We start from the raw sequence: 14,064 nt of genomic DNA, 5'->3' as shown, positions 1-14,064 counted from the left end.
TGTAATGTTCGTATCAAATGAAAATCACAACCCTCTAGCTCCCTTTCCATCCAGGTAAACCTCCGAGCCTGCCTGATCTCCATGCCTGTCATTTTCTAGACTTGGCTATTGGGGTATCAGTGGCATGAAAAGAATTTTATCAACACAATAGCAGATCTTTATATCTCTGGGGATATCTTTTAATGAGTCTGTTCTGGTGATTGTTAGGCATAAACCTCATATGCAGAATGCTTCACCAGTGATGAATTTGACTCTCCTCCTTTAAACATAGTGGCATTTGTTTGCTTTACAGAGACAATGCCTGGTAGACAAATATTTCCATCATTTGGTTATATCAGATGTGTTATCAGAACTATTCAAGTATCATTGAATAATCATGGAAAAGAATGCTGAAGGATTTAAGACAAGTTGCTGTGGAAATAAGAAAAAAGATGAAGCATGTGTGATAGAATAAGTAAAAGCCTTTATAATGTATAAAATATTTTTAATCACTAGGAGAAGTGAAGTTCTGAGTTATTATCAAGAGTAGAAGCCATTCTTGAACCTGTCCTCACATCTTTTTCTCTTTCCCTTTTTCTTTTTGTTACATCCCTCTCAAAGAAATGTATGAATGTATTGCATTGGTTGTGTGTAATGCACATTACCTACCTCCTGCATTTGCAAGTAATTTCTCTGTGCTGCTGTTCAATAGTATGGGCAGTTGCCCAGTGTGCTTGCATAATCCTAGCAGTTCTTTATGAGCAAATGAGAAATTTCACTTCAGTTGGAAACTGACATTGGAAATGTGGTCCTTGCCTATTTCATCTTTTCTGATCAGTATCTGTAAAGGCATGCACACATGCAGTGATTATGGCTTATCTAAGACCTCATCATTGCATGCTGTTCCTTAGTTTGTGCTGGTTTGTTCTGCCCATGTCCTTAGTGGTGTTCTCACAAGGGGTGTCAGACAGTTTGTTCTGGCCACCAGCTTCTTGTCAGACACAGTTCAAGATGTTGTCCATCAGCTGCATAAGATTTTATCCTTGTATGATAATTGAAATGCCTCCTCCATTAAAATATGGATTGTTAAATGTTTTCTAGAAAAGCATAATTGATTTTAATTGTTTAGTTCATTGAATAAGCTGCAAAGCCTATTCTGTCTTTGGATTCTGACCTTGTCATTGATTAGTCTTGTCCTAGTTTTTTTTTTAGCTATTCCTATCACGTTTCCAAGCTCATCAACATGTTAAAAAGGGGTTTGGAGGGCAGGAATTTCCTTGTCATACCTGATTTATGCAGAGGGTCACTGCTTCTGAGGTTCTGAGCTACTGTTGTCCCTCCACCTTCCTTTGTCCTCACGCTTGTTGGAAATGGGTAAAAAGTCTTGACATGACTTGAGATGTGAAACAAAGATATTAAAAACAAGATTACCAGATGTGCTTGGTCCAGTGTAGTTGTCTCAAGTGGAAATGTCTACTATCCTGTGGTTATCACGGGGAGAAATCACATCCATCCTGTAATGTCCCAAAGCCACATCCAAAAGCTGAATATTTCATCATTTCATTAATGCTTTCTATCTATTGCCTATGCCAGATTTTTACAAAAGACAGAAAGAAATAAGGTATGACAATGACATGTTTGGCATTTGGTGTGTCATACCTACAACTTGTACAAGATAAGAACTATTTAGTATGTGTGCCATGAGGCTGAGGCTTCTGGGGAGCTGCAGCCCCCTGTGTGTTTGTTGTGGAGTCGATTGCTGCATGCGCAGTAAATCTGGTGTTCCCTGGGAACTCCTGGCTTGCCCTGTATGCACTGAAGGCTGATGCATCTGTGTGCAGGGGCTGTATCCTGAATCTCTGCTGCATAGCCAGCAATCCCAGACAAGTACAGCAAATTCTGCCTAGACAGAATTTCTCAACATAAAAAGGAAAAAGACAGGAAAACCATGTGACATGGTAGCCCTTGTACTCAAAAGAGCTACCCACCTCATCGTGTCTCTACTGTTATGGGTCATTGTGCATCCCCCTGAGGGGGAAGGCTGTGTCTGTACTTGAGCCTGCATAACCTCGTGTAGTGCTATCAGCATCAGCAGGGTATGTTGCTTTACTTCTGCTCCTGATTTGGCCCCGTTCCCTGGCTTTTTATTAACTGATTGCTTTTTTTTTTTTTTTTTTTTAAACAGTCACAGAATAGTAAATGATAATAATAGATTACTGCATGGATGGGTGTATCAGCATATGTTTGGGGGGGGAGGGATGTGAGAGACTGAACTGTGGGACGACCTCCCTGACATTCTCCAAAGCCTTTTTTTCTTTTCCCAGGCTTTTTGGGAGGGCGCTTGTCAGGGGGTGGGGGGATGTTCATTAGGTATGCCGGGGAAAAGATTTCTTATGTTGGCTTGCAGATCCTTATAGCCTTCATGGAGTGGGATGCATGGTTCCCATAAATATGTGATAATAATCATTTGGAGTGTGAATGTTAATTTGTGTAATGGGTTCCCAAAATATGGGCCATGTGCCTGCTGAGTATGTTTTATTTTAAAATAAATGTGCATACATAATACACACACAGACACATGCTGCCTGCATATTCATCCATAATTAAAAAATCTAAATTTATAATTTGTTTTTGAAGAAGACAAAGCAGCAGCTCCCACAGTACACTGGTAACTGTTGAGCGGGAGCCCAGCCATCACGATGGTTTTGTGAACCCTGCCGGAGATCACAGTCCCACACGGACAGCTGCAGCTACAAAGCACCCCAGTGACCTAGATTAATCTGTAGATTACTGTCTGCTTTGGCCTGTGCCTCCCAGAGCTGCACCAGGAGTCTGATTTTGTTGCACAAGCTAACTTGCTTACTGCTCTGACCCATTTTACCATAGCAACCTGGTTTGCTGTACTAGAGGCTAGAAAAAGCATGCAGGCAACTTTTTAAGGATTCCAAGATTAAGTTCACTCTCTGCTCTTTTTTTCTTCTCCCCCCACCCCCCACCCTATGCCCTGAATGTGCTTAGCAGACATGACGAAGATGAACTGACAGTTTCCAACAGCACTGGAAGCCAGGAAAAGATTTAGGCAAGGTACTACTTACACACTTCTTTTGTTCATCATGATGTGTGTTTTTGACTTATTATTCCTTTCCTGGTAAAATTAGCTAGATGCTTCCCTTGCCCCAAATGTCTCATTGCTGATTTCATCTCATCTGTCCCCATCCACTGTCCTCAATAACCTGACCATTAACCATTCATGAGTATATTTCATTATGTCCTCTTGTTTTTGATTTTCTGATAATGCACGCATAAATACAATTACATGTTGAGGAATCAAACTGTTCTCACTGTAGTTTGCTAGCTGTTGTCTCTATATTTGTATGTTTACATGTGTGTGTATGTTAGAAACAGCAGAAAGCAGTTCTTTTTGTACATTAATTTAGTCTTTGTAGACATTCTGAGTGGGAAGAAAAGTAAAAGATAATCCAAAACACTAAGGATTATCATAGTGAAATATTAGAAAATAAAATGTTGATAATTTTTCAAGACTTTGTATTTTTTGTTTGTTTGCTTAATGTTGTTGAAGGAACCCTTCATGTTTGTTAAACTTGGAGATGTACACATAATCATATGCAAAACCAAAGAAAGTTACAGGAAAGTCACAAAGACATTTTACAAAAGAAATTAGCTCTTCTTTCCATGTTTCATATATTTCTGAGATATTCTTAAAACACCTGAGTACTTTTGCTAGTCAGCCAATGGAAATTTTCTCAGCACCTCCCAAGCCCAACTGTGACTGTTCCTGCACTCATGGGTGCTGGGAGAGGCACAGTCAGGCTTCAAGACTGGCAGGGATCAAAGGTGCCTTTTATTTTGCAAAATATTTTGGGAATGTTTTGCAACTCACAGAGAGAGTCCCAGATATTTACAAGTCACCACACTTTTGAATTTGCTGGTGGCAGTGCTGCTCTGGGTGAGTGGTTTGTTTTAGGCTCATTTTTGATTTAGACAGCTCCTGGTTGTGTTGGTTCATTTATTTTTAGCTTCTAGAACCAGTAAGCAGGTTCTTATTTTGCTAATCAGTGCTGGTATTGTATAAGGCTTAAGCTGCATATCTCTTCCAGCTGGCTAGTAAAACAAGGTACAGAAGTGGTATCAAAAAATAGTGCCTAAATGGTTCTGATATAATTGAAAAGTGCATCTCTCTACATTCCTCTTTCAAAAGGACTGTCCTTATCTGCAGGAACATAGATGTTTGAGCTGTTTGAGTTGAGTGCCCTTTCAAACATTTCAGCTCTCCTACAAGGAGGTTTCTTATTCAGCCGATGACCAACAGCTTGAACTGTGTCTGAAGCTGGTGGTCAGAGCAAGCCGTCTGACACCTCTTGTGAAAACAACCACTAAGTATATGGACAGAAGAACAAATCAGCACAAATTAAGGAACAGTGTGCATCTGCAAGGTCATAGATACACCATGAACACTTCTTGTGTGCCTGCCTTTAATACAAACTGAATGGGAATCCATCCATCAGTCCTGTGAATGCAGCTCTCCTTGCCAATGTGTTGCAAAGTCATATCTGGGCTTACCTCAGGGTAAAGTGTTGTCCTATATCTTCAGAATGCAATGAGACCTTGAATCCTGTGTAAATGCTTTTTCTAAGATGTTTCAAAATGTAATTGCAAGCAGATCATACATGAGCAATCCACTCTGGAGAGCGGAGAGAGGCAAAGATGAAAGCGACCGTGGTCTATTAAATTCATGAAGTTGCATACTTCATGAAAGATTAAAAATAAATAAATAAATCATAGAGTCATAGAATCATAGAATCATAGAATATCCCTAGTTGGAAGGGCCCCACAAAGATCATCAAGTCCAGCTCCTGGCTCCACACAGGTCTACCCAAAAATTCAGACCATATGACTAAGTGCACAGTCCAAATGCTTCTTCAACTCTGACAGGCTTGGTGCAGTGACTGTGTTTCTGGGGAGCCTGTTCCAGTGCGTGACAACCCTCTTGGTGAAGAGTGTTTTCCTGATATCCAGCCTGAACCCCCCCTGTTGCAGCTTGACACCATTTCCTCGGGTCCTATCACTGGTCACTAAAGAGAATAGATTGGTGCCTGCCCCTCCACTGCCCCTCGTGAGGAAATCATTGCTATCATTTAACCCTCAAAAATGACCCAAGCACCTCAGATCATACATTTTTTGACAATTCCCCCCTAAAGAAAGTTAAAATTTATTTTGAAAGAAACCATGGCAACTACTACTTCCTCAACTCAGACAACTACTACTTCTTCAACTCAACATCTGGGTATTTGCCATAATTTCTATTCACTTGGACTGAAAGTTTCTGCTAGTCCTTATCTAGAGGATGTAGATCTGGCTTTTGGCTCAGGTAAGTCTGACATTTGCCAGGGCTAGCAGACTGCTTTTGGTGGGCAGCAGTCCTATCATAGAATCATAGAATAATAGAAAAATTAAGGTTGGAAAAGACCTTCACGATCATCTGATCCAATGATCACCCTACTACTAATGTCACCCACTAAACCATGTCCTTAAGCACCATGTCCAACCTTTCCTTGAACACCCCCAGGGATGATGACTCAACCACTTCCCTGGACAACCTGTTCCAATGCCTGACCACTCTTTCTGAGAAGAAATGTCTCCTAATTGTTTTAATTGTTGAAGAGTAGTGCTCTTTGTTCAATTCTTTGTTTTAATTGTTGAAGAGTAGGGGCATGATGTTTCCATTTTTCCACTCACCAGGGACATCGCCCGAATGCCAGGACTTTTCAACTATGATGGAGAGAGGCTTGGCAACTGCATCAGCTGTGCGCCAGAGGTACCTCAAGCACTGGTGTCAGTTGTGCCGCAGGCACTACCCCTCTGCCCATGACACTTCTTCTAGTTAGGTGCATTCCTTCTCGGTGCTTCCTTGGACTGCATTGCTGTCCTCTCACACCGAGGAGGCCTGCTGCTTGCCTTACTGCTTCTGGACTTCTTCCTGCCGCATAAGCTGGCTGTCAGAGTGCCTAGAAGCTCAGAGAATGGTGGGCCAGGTGCAGGGGGGCCTGTTTTATAGGGTCCAAACCAAAGGCGGGGCAGTGGTGGCCACTGTGACCTCAGCAAGCCTCTGTGATGGAGTGGCCCATGCGTGGCCAAAGGCGGCTGCGTTGGGAGTGGCCTGGAAGATGCCCTCACATGGTAGAAAGAGGAGGGCTGGGGGGGCTGAGGGGGCCCCTTTGTCAGACCTTGCTGTGCATAGTCCTGCCAGGAGAATATAGTACTCAGTTTTGAGGAAAGCAAATCTGTCTCTTCATTAGTAGAACAAACCTGCAAGGGGAAAGCCCCATGCAAACCTAACCTTAACTAAGCACGTGTGAAGTCAGATTGTGACAGGGTTTCAGCAGAAATGGAAAAGAGATTCATAGCTGACAGTCACCACTACATTCATGGTATTGTAATACTAAGTTTTCCTTTCTGCTCTGGGCCAACCTAACCTACATGGTAAACAGAGTCAACAAGAAGGTAAGCTATAATGCATAAGGCATGAAAATTGCAAAGACAGATTGATCCTTTCTCAAAGATTTCAGAGACCAAAAAGCCCTCCATTTATACTGATTAATTCTGTTTTATAAAGATTGGGCCAGAGTGTAATTTTATCTGGGCTTCCTAAAGTATTTCAAAAGCCATGACGTGTAAAGAGAGATTATTTTTCACATTTCCACTGCCATATGTTGTTCAGTTATTTCATGGACTGTGTGGGATTCATTAACCAGTCTTGTGGATGGAGTCACTGTAGTGAACTGATCATTTCTTTATTGCTGCCTGGGGCCATGATGTTCTTAATCATAGTCACTATTAGATTTTTTCCAAGATGAAGAACCACCAAAGGTGTAGTCCAACAAATGTGTGTTTTGAAGAAAGAAAGAGTATATAACCCAAGCGTTATTTCATTGGTCGATGGCACCAAAGGCTTCGTCACTGTGCAGGACCTTGAAAACTACATAAAAATTAGGTCTTTACAGACATAACTGTTATCTTTTCTATAATTTCTCAAGTAACAGAGTTCATGCTCTATATGACAATGTAACATACTCTTGAAGGATATTTTAGATCATTTAATTGAAAAGACTTCAGATACTAAGAGTTACAGATTGTGTACATGTAGGTGTAGGAATTGTTTCTCACAAATAATTTTCTCTTACCATGGACTGTAGCAGTGTCCACCCTGAAAGCTATTAGAGTCAGTCTATGACTGGGAATCCTGCCATGACATATTGATACTCTGAAGCTAAAGAATATGAAACCACAGCTGTAGGAAATTGAAGTTGGTATCGTTTGCAGAGGTACAGCAGAAAGATTACAAAAAGAATGAAAATCAAAGACAATACCTTTTTTTATTTTCTCTGAAAACTGAACTGAGCCTCTTTTTCTGACTATCTATTGAAGGGTTAAATTATAAGCTGTAGATGCTAATTTTTGGATGCTAATTTTAATCTTCTCAAACACTATAGACAATGGCTGCAATCTAAATTCCCTAGGACACACCACCTTTGATTTGATGGTCTTTTAACTAAGCTTCCCCATTCCTGTTCATCTCTAGAAGTAAATGGGTTTAACCTACTATTTTGCGTTTCTTTACTTATTATCCCAAGCACACTGCCAAAGTACCTAGAGGCTCTAGGTAATGCCAAGAACATAAAAATGAAGTTTTCCATTTCTTTGTCATATGTTGGTGAAGAATAGATAGTTCTTTTGGCTTTTTCTAAACACATAATTACAATTTGGTAAACATTAACCAGATACAAAGTGCAGATGGTTTAGTTAATTAGAAAAATGAAGAAAAGATTACAGAACTGTGGAAAAAGATGGCAACAAGTAATGGAGAATATGGCAAGCAGAAATAATGAAGCTGGCGCAAGAGGACTAGAAAGAGAAAGGTGGGAGGGGATGGAAACACAGGCCTCAAGAGCATGAGGAGGAGGATCCTCAGCTGGGAAAAATGAAGCCAGGGTTGGAAAACACCACTAGTGTCCAGTGCCTATGAAGATGTGCAGCTGCTTCTGCTTTGGCTGAATCTTTTATGCAGCTGTTGGCTCTGCCTAGGAATGTCTTCTGCCTCTGAGGCCATATGATACACATCTGTATTGGAAAGAGATAGAGCGCTAGCAGGACTTTATTCCCATATCAAATTGTGTTGTCACACGGGATGAAGAGAAACATATATATATGAATAATAATTTAAAATAAGTATGTTTATGTTTCAGTTTAATTAATTAAAGATTCCCTGCTTATTTTTGTTCATGTCCACTGTCTCCAGCTTCATCTGAATCTTCTCACATTTCCCAAAAGTCCTTCCACAGTAGGTATGACTATAATCAGACAGGTACATTTAAAAACACACAGTGAGAATAGTTTCCTTGTCTAATATTCATCCTCCAAAGGCCCAGGAGAAATCAAAATAAATAAATAAATAAATAAAAAAAATCAAGGTCATTTGCAAAACCAGTGCTTCTGGACAGGTGCTATAAGATTATTCATTTTAGTGCACCAGGAATTAGTGCTTGGGACCTGGCTGATGCTTCCAGCAGGAGAGAAAGCAGTGGAAAAAGGAGTGAAGATGGGACAGAGCCTTGAAGCACTGTATTTTCTTTTGCTGCTGCTCCTGAGAGGGTGTGAGAGATGGTGATTTTCCCCACTGTCCCTGCTTGCAGTTTCTCTGCTCTTCCTCATCTCTGTAGTACTGATGATAATAAGAGTGATTCTGCTTTTGCTTAGAAGAGTCTGTGGAGACACTCCAGAAATGTTTGGATTAAATTTCAATAAAACATTCTTGTTTTAAAGTCTCTCTGTTCTTTGTGTCATAGGTGCAGCATCAGCACCTGGCCTGATGCATCCCACTGGATAAGAGAAAGATGGACTGGCTTTTTAAAGGCAAGGATGGGGTGTGTAGGAGACAGCTGAAGAGGAAAGAAGAATGGAAGCACCAAACCAACCTTTGTGGAGTGGAAAGAAAAAGAAGCAAAGATTTTTTTTTATTTTTTTTCTGGGGTCAAGGTGGAGTTGATGGAGGAAATGCAAATGAATTTAACCATTCATGCATCTCTTCTCATTAATTAATCCCTTATGGGATGCATACTTTTCCAGACACAACAGTACTATCTGTCTGTACTGCTGTACTGAATACCTGTGAAAAATGAGACATGACATCCCATTAGAGAGAAGATTCCCATTCTCCCAGAGTTGTACCATATTATTCATAGAATTGTAAGCTACCAACATAATCCGCTTTACACTTTACCTTTTGTGTTACAGGAAGTTATCTCTGGGCAGACAAATGCTTCTGATTTTATAGGTGAAGGATATGATGCTATTTAAAGCTTTCCAGAGCTTGTGCATGTGCATTTAACATTGTATGTTAAATTTTATACAGAAACAACAAAGCTGTAGAAATTTTTCACATTCAATAGTTCTGTACATCTAGCATAAAAAGTAGTCTGGTCAAATAAGACTAATATTGGAGGCTTTAGACCCCTGTAAATCAGATGGAGCTGTGTTAACTAAACAGTCAAGAAAAATTCAGTCTGATAGCTACAGCCCTGTCCAATACTTTCTAGCAGGAGAAATACTTAGAGGAAAAGCAAGGTATTAAAAAGTGGCAGAAATACATAAACAAAGCTATGCAAATTGTTTTCATCTGCCTGTGGTAGAAGATGCCAATGCTTTAAGATAATATTACTTAACTGCCATGGGCATTTTTCCCCATCAGTCCACCTTCAGACTATCTAAACTCAAGTATATAAAGCTGTGGTGCTTGAAAGTAATGAAGTTTTTCATTAATAAGTAGATATTCAGTCTTCATTAAGGCTTATGACGACATTAGCAAGCATACATTCTTGTTGGAACAGATGTGTAGAATGAACAGAATGGACAGAATGCCAAGTACCAGTGTCTGCACCATACATTTTTGCAGTGGGGATTACTTTGAATTAGCTATTTTCTGGTCCTATGGATCAATTTAAATTATGGTATAGAAAGCAAGAGGAATTCCTGAAGAACACCTTTTGTCTTAGTTTCATCCATAAGCAAATCTAGTTTAGATGTTCTGAGACTGCTCAGTGGAAACCAAGACATTCATTGTAAGTAATGATGCACAAGCAGAGTCTTTTTGAAAAACACTGGCATGCTTTTTTAGATGCATCCTGTTTTACTGAGCATTAGAAAATCTGTTTTGTGTGAACAAGAGTCCAAGAAGTTCAGTTTTTTAAATTATTCCTAAAGCTCAAGTAAGAAAGCTCCATCCCACTGTAGGTGTAATGAAGCTGTCATGCATACAGAACATGTAAGACAAGCTCCAAATAACAGTATTGTTGGCTACATGTTCTTGGATTATCAATGCTTAATTTGTAGCTTGAAGTGACTAGGCATACCTTCCAGAGCTGAAGACGTGCCATGCTCTGCATAATCTGGTCTCATTTACAGTGCTCTAGTATGTTCTTCATGGTAATTATTCTGAGGTTAGAGGTCTGGTCTCTAGAGATGACTGAAGTTTAGTTATGTTTGGTTACCAGTGAGTCACCTTCTGAAATTCATCTCAGCACAAAAAGCAGTATAAAGGTATTATTTTATTTTTCCATTTCATTAAAAGAAATCATAAAATAATTTAGGTTTGAATGGATCTCAGAAGGTCATCTGGACTAGCACCTGTTCAAAGCAGGGATAACTTCAAGTCTGCTTCATAATCATAAAGCTTCATCCAGTAGTTTAAGGAAATCTTTTCCCACTTCCTTTCTTTTGACTGAGTGGATGCCTACCATCACATCCCTCACCTCTGATCATAACTTATAAGCTCTCATTCTGTCCCTCAGCTAATCCACAGTGAATCTCCATACAGGGAAGCTGCTCCTTTGTGTAGAATGAACCCTTCCTTATTTCACCTGTTTCTCCTTCCTGAGAACATGTGTAGTCATGGGACCACTACAATCACGTGAGCTATTCCACCATGTCTCTGTGATCCCATTGAGGTAATGGCTCTGCTGAGGTAAGGGCCATTTATTTTCATCCTTGGAGCCACATGCCCACTCTTGGCATACTTGAGAGCCTCAACAGTCTCTCTACCACATCTCACACTTTGCTTTCTACAAGTAATGAACTTTCCAAGACAGCAAGTCTGCTTGGCAAATGAATGCCGGTATCCCCTGCAGAAAGGTGTCTCTGACTATTGCTATTCACTTGTGGCTCTTCATGGCACACTGATTTTAATACATACATTAGCCAGCACCAACAGCTCTACCTGCAGAACTTGTCCCTTTTCACCTGCCATCGGGGCATATGCCTCCTCTGCAACTGTGCACCTGCAGTTGGAGAAAGAGCTTTCTTCCTCTTATTGAGTCCATAAGCTTCCAAAATTCATTGAGTCCCACATCTCCACTGCCTCTAAGCTGACTGTCCCCTCTTCTGTGAAATGAAGAATGTATCATCTTACCCCTACAATGTTTTAGCAAAGAACCTGTTGTTCTCCCGTTCATCCTGCCTTGTACTGCATAATCTGGTCACCTCCATTCTTAGATCTTTCATCAGACAGCTAGACAATTTGACCACAAAACATCTTCCACTGATGAGGCAACTTTCTAGGACAGCCTGTAAAAGCAGCCTAAAGCATCCTATTAAAGGCCATATGACATTAGAACTATTGATGCTAAGGAAATGCAAATTATAAGCAAAATGTGATATTTAAAAATATCATTGTCTCTCTGAGAGGATCATTTATTTAAATTGTTTTGTATTTTATACAGACCTTTATGCAGTTCAAGCCTAGATGTAGAAATAATTTCTGTTTATTTGAATAAGGATTTTAAAGACAAGAAAAAGAGTCAAATGCAGGAACAGTCTTTGAGATAATCAGCCTCAGTGTAAAATGTTGACTTTTCAGATAATTTCTCTGTTTGTGGCTCCTGGCTTTCGCAGGGTTGTTTTAATTTTCTTGTCAAACACATCTTGTCTTCATGTCTCCAGCTGTATACTACTGTAAGCACAATCGAAGGTACTTGGATACTTGGAGGTTGCAAGGAGTCTCTGACTTTGAGTGCTGGCTCTGCAAGCACTCAACATGCCAAGTTTTTTTTTTTTTTTTTTCCTTTCTGTCATGCTCTGAAAGTAGCAAGCAGGCAAGATATTGTCAGTGGAGAAGGAAAAAACCCGTACCTATCCTACCAGCCAATGATCACCACAAACTACAAAATTATCATATATACTTAACTGGAACATAATGTAGTTTTTCTCTCTATTTTTAGCCAGAAAATAAAAGCCTTTTATTTATTTGTTTATTTATTTATTTTAAAGTGGGGCTTTATTAAATTTTAGGAAAGAAGATTATGTATTGTGAATGCCTCTCTGAAGTTTTTTCCAGGGAGGATGAATATATATTGAATATGAAAAGTATACATTTTATCAAATAGCTGTTTACCAGAGTCACTCTGTCAAAAAAGAGAGACTTCTCTTAATAATTTTTTCCTTATGTTTCATCACATTTTTGTGTGAAGAAAGAAGGAAAGAGAGTGCAAAAATTTTATTACACTATCTCTGAGGAAGAGAGCATGTCACATCCATTCTGTTTACACATGACACTATTGTATATGCTCAAAACAACTGGTAGGGCCATGGGGAACCATTACTTGTTTCTTATGAAAAATATTGACCTTCCTGAAGTTAGTATACTTCACCGGATTTTAAATTCTCTCATTTACATGATGCAGTGGGGTAACTGTATTATGTTCCTTAAATATTGTTCACATCATGGCTGGTCTTCAAAAGCAAAGCCCTGAGAATCAAAAACTTATTTTCTTTACGTCCTTTAACACTGAATTATACAGGGAAACTTCACGAGTTACTCTTGTAGCTCCACTAAGTGAAGTGTGATTTCTCCTGCATAAGACAGCATCTGCATAAATGGGGTTTGGCTTCAGTGTTAAAGTGACCGTATGATTTTTTATTTTTTTTTTCCCGGGGGTCTCAGCTTTACTAATTATCACTGCCTCTATTTACACAAAAGCAGTTCTGTAAGAATGAGAATTTTTATTTTATTTTATTTTATTTTATTTATTTATTTATTTGAAGCTAGATTCTTCTTATGTATGGAAATCTTAAAGTCAAACACATACTAAAACAGTCTACATAACAAATTAGACAAAAAAAAAAAAAAACAACACACACACACAACAACATACGGATATACGACAATTAAAACTACTTTGGTGGATAAATAGCCTGTGATCATTTTGGCTGTCAGGAGGAGGATGCAGTTAGGAGTTTATGTAGTTAAGAGAGAAATAAGAATCAATTCATCTTTACAGAGAAAGACAGGAGGAGAGTTAAAGACAACCTCTGCCTCAGAAGCAGTTTCACTTCCAGAGTTTTTTTCTTTTACATGAAAAATTGAAAACTGTTCATGGCTTTAGCAACAGGCTTTTGGGGGTTTTGTGTGAGGCTTTTCATATGATAATTGGTAGATTCTATGGCAACCGTTGAAAACGAAGGCCTGAAAACAAAAGCTGCAGCAGAAGAGGATCAGTACATATTCACTGTGTCTGCAGGAATAACGGCAGAGACTCTCTCTTCAGAAAGGTATCTGATGGCAGCCTGTCAAAGGCAGGGGCTTGTTTTAACTCAGGCAGAGTTAACTCAGGCTGTAATTGATGCTGGATTTTATGACTCTGATTTTCGCTCTAGGATTTTTTTATTTTTATTTATTTTTTCCCCACAAAACCACATCTAGAGCAGATGTGCAGGTAATGAGTGGTTAATACTGGTCTGATCATACTTGGGAGTGAACAACTGAAGTGGGAGACTGAAAAGAACAAGTTTAGAGCCAAATGCTGCGACTTTCCTCAAGACTAGTTGCAGTCTTAAAAGAGACTTCACATGTAAATAGTGCAAGCAGGATTTGACCTATAAGGGGCTGATGTCATGTGAAATCAATGCTTAATTACAGATTAAAGGTATGTATCCGCTGATCTAAAACAAGAGTGTGTCATCTGAGCAAATGGAGATATGAAATATCAAGCCCAGTTGTTTGCAGAACGGCAAATT

Source organism: Cygnus olor, chromosome 3, assembly GCF_009769625.2.
Source record: "Cygnus olor isolate bCygOlo1 chromosome 3, bCygOlo1.pri.v2, whole genome shotgun sequence".
Classification (NCBI taxonomy): domain Eukaryota; kingdom Metazoa; phylum Chordata; class Aves; order Anseriformes; family Anatidae; genus Cygnus; species Cygnus olor.
The sequence above is the reverse complement of the archived record's forward strand: the minus strand, read 5'-3'. Positions refer to the sequence as shown.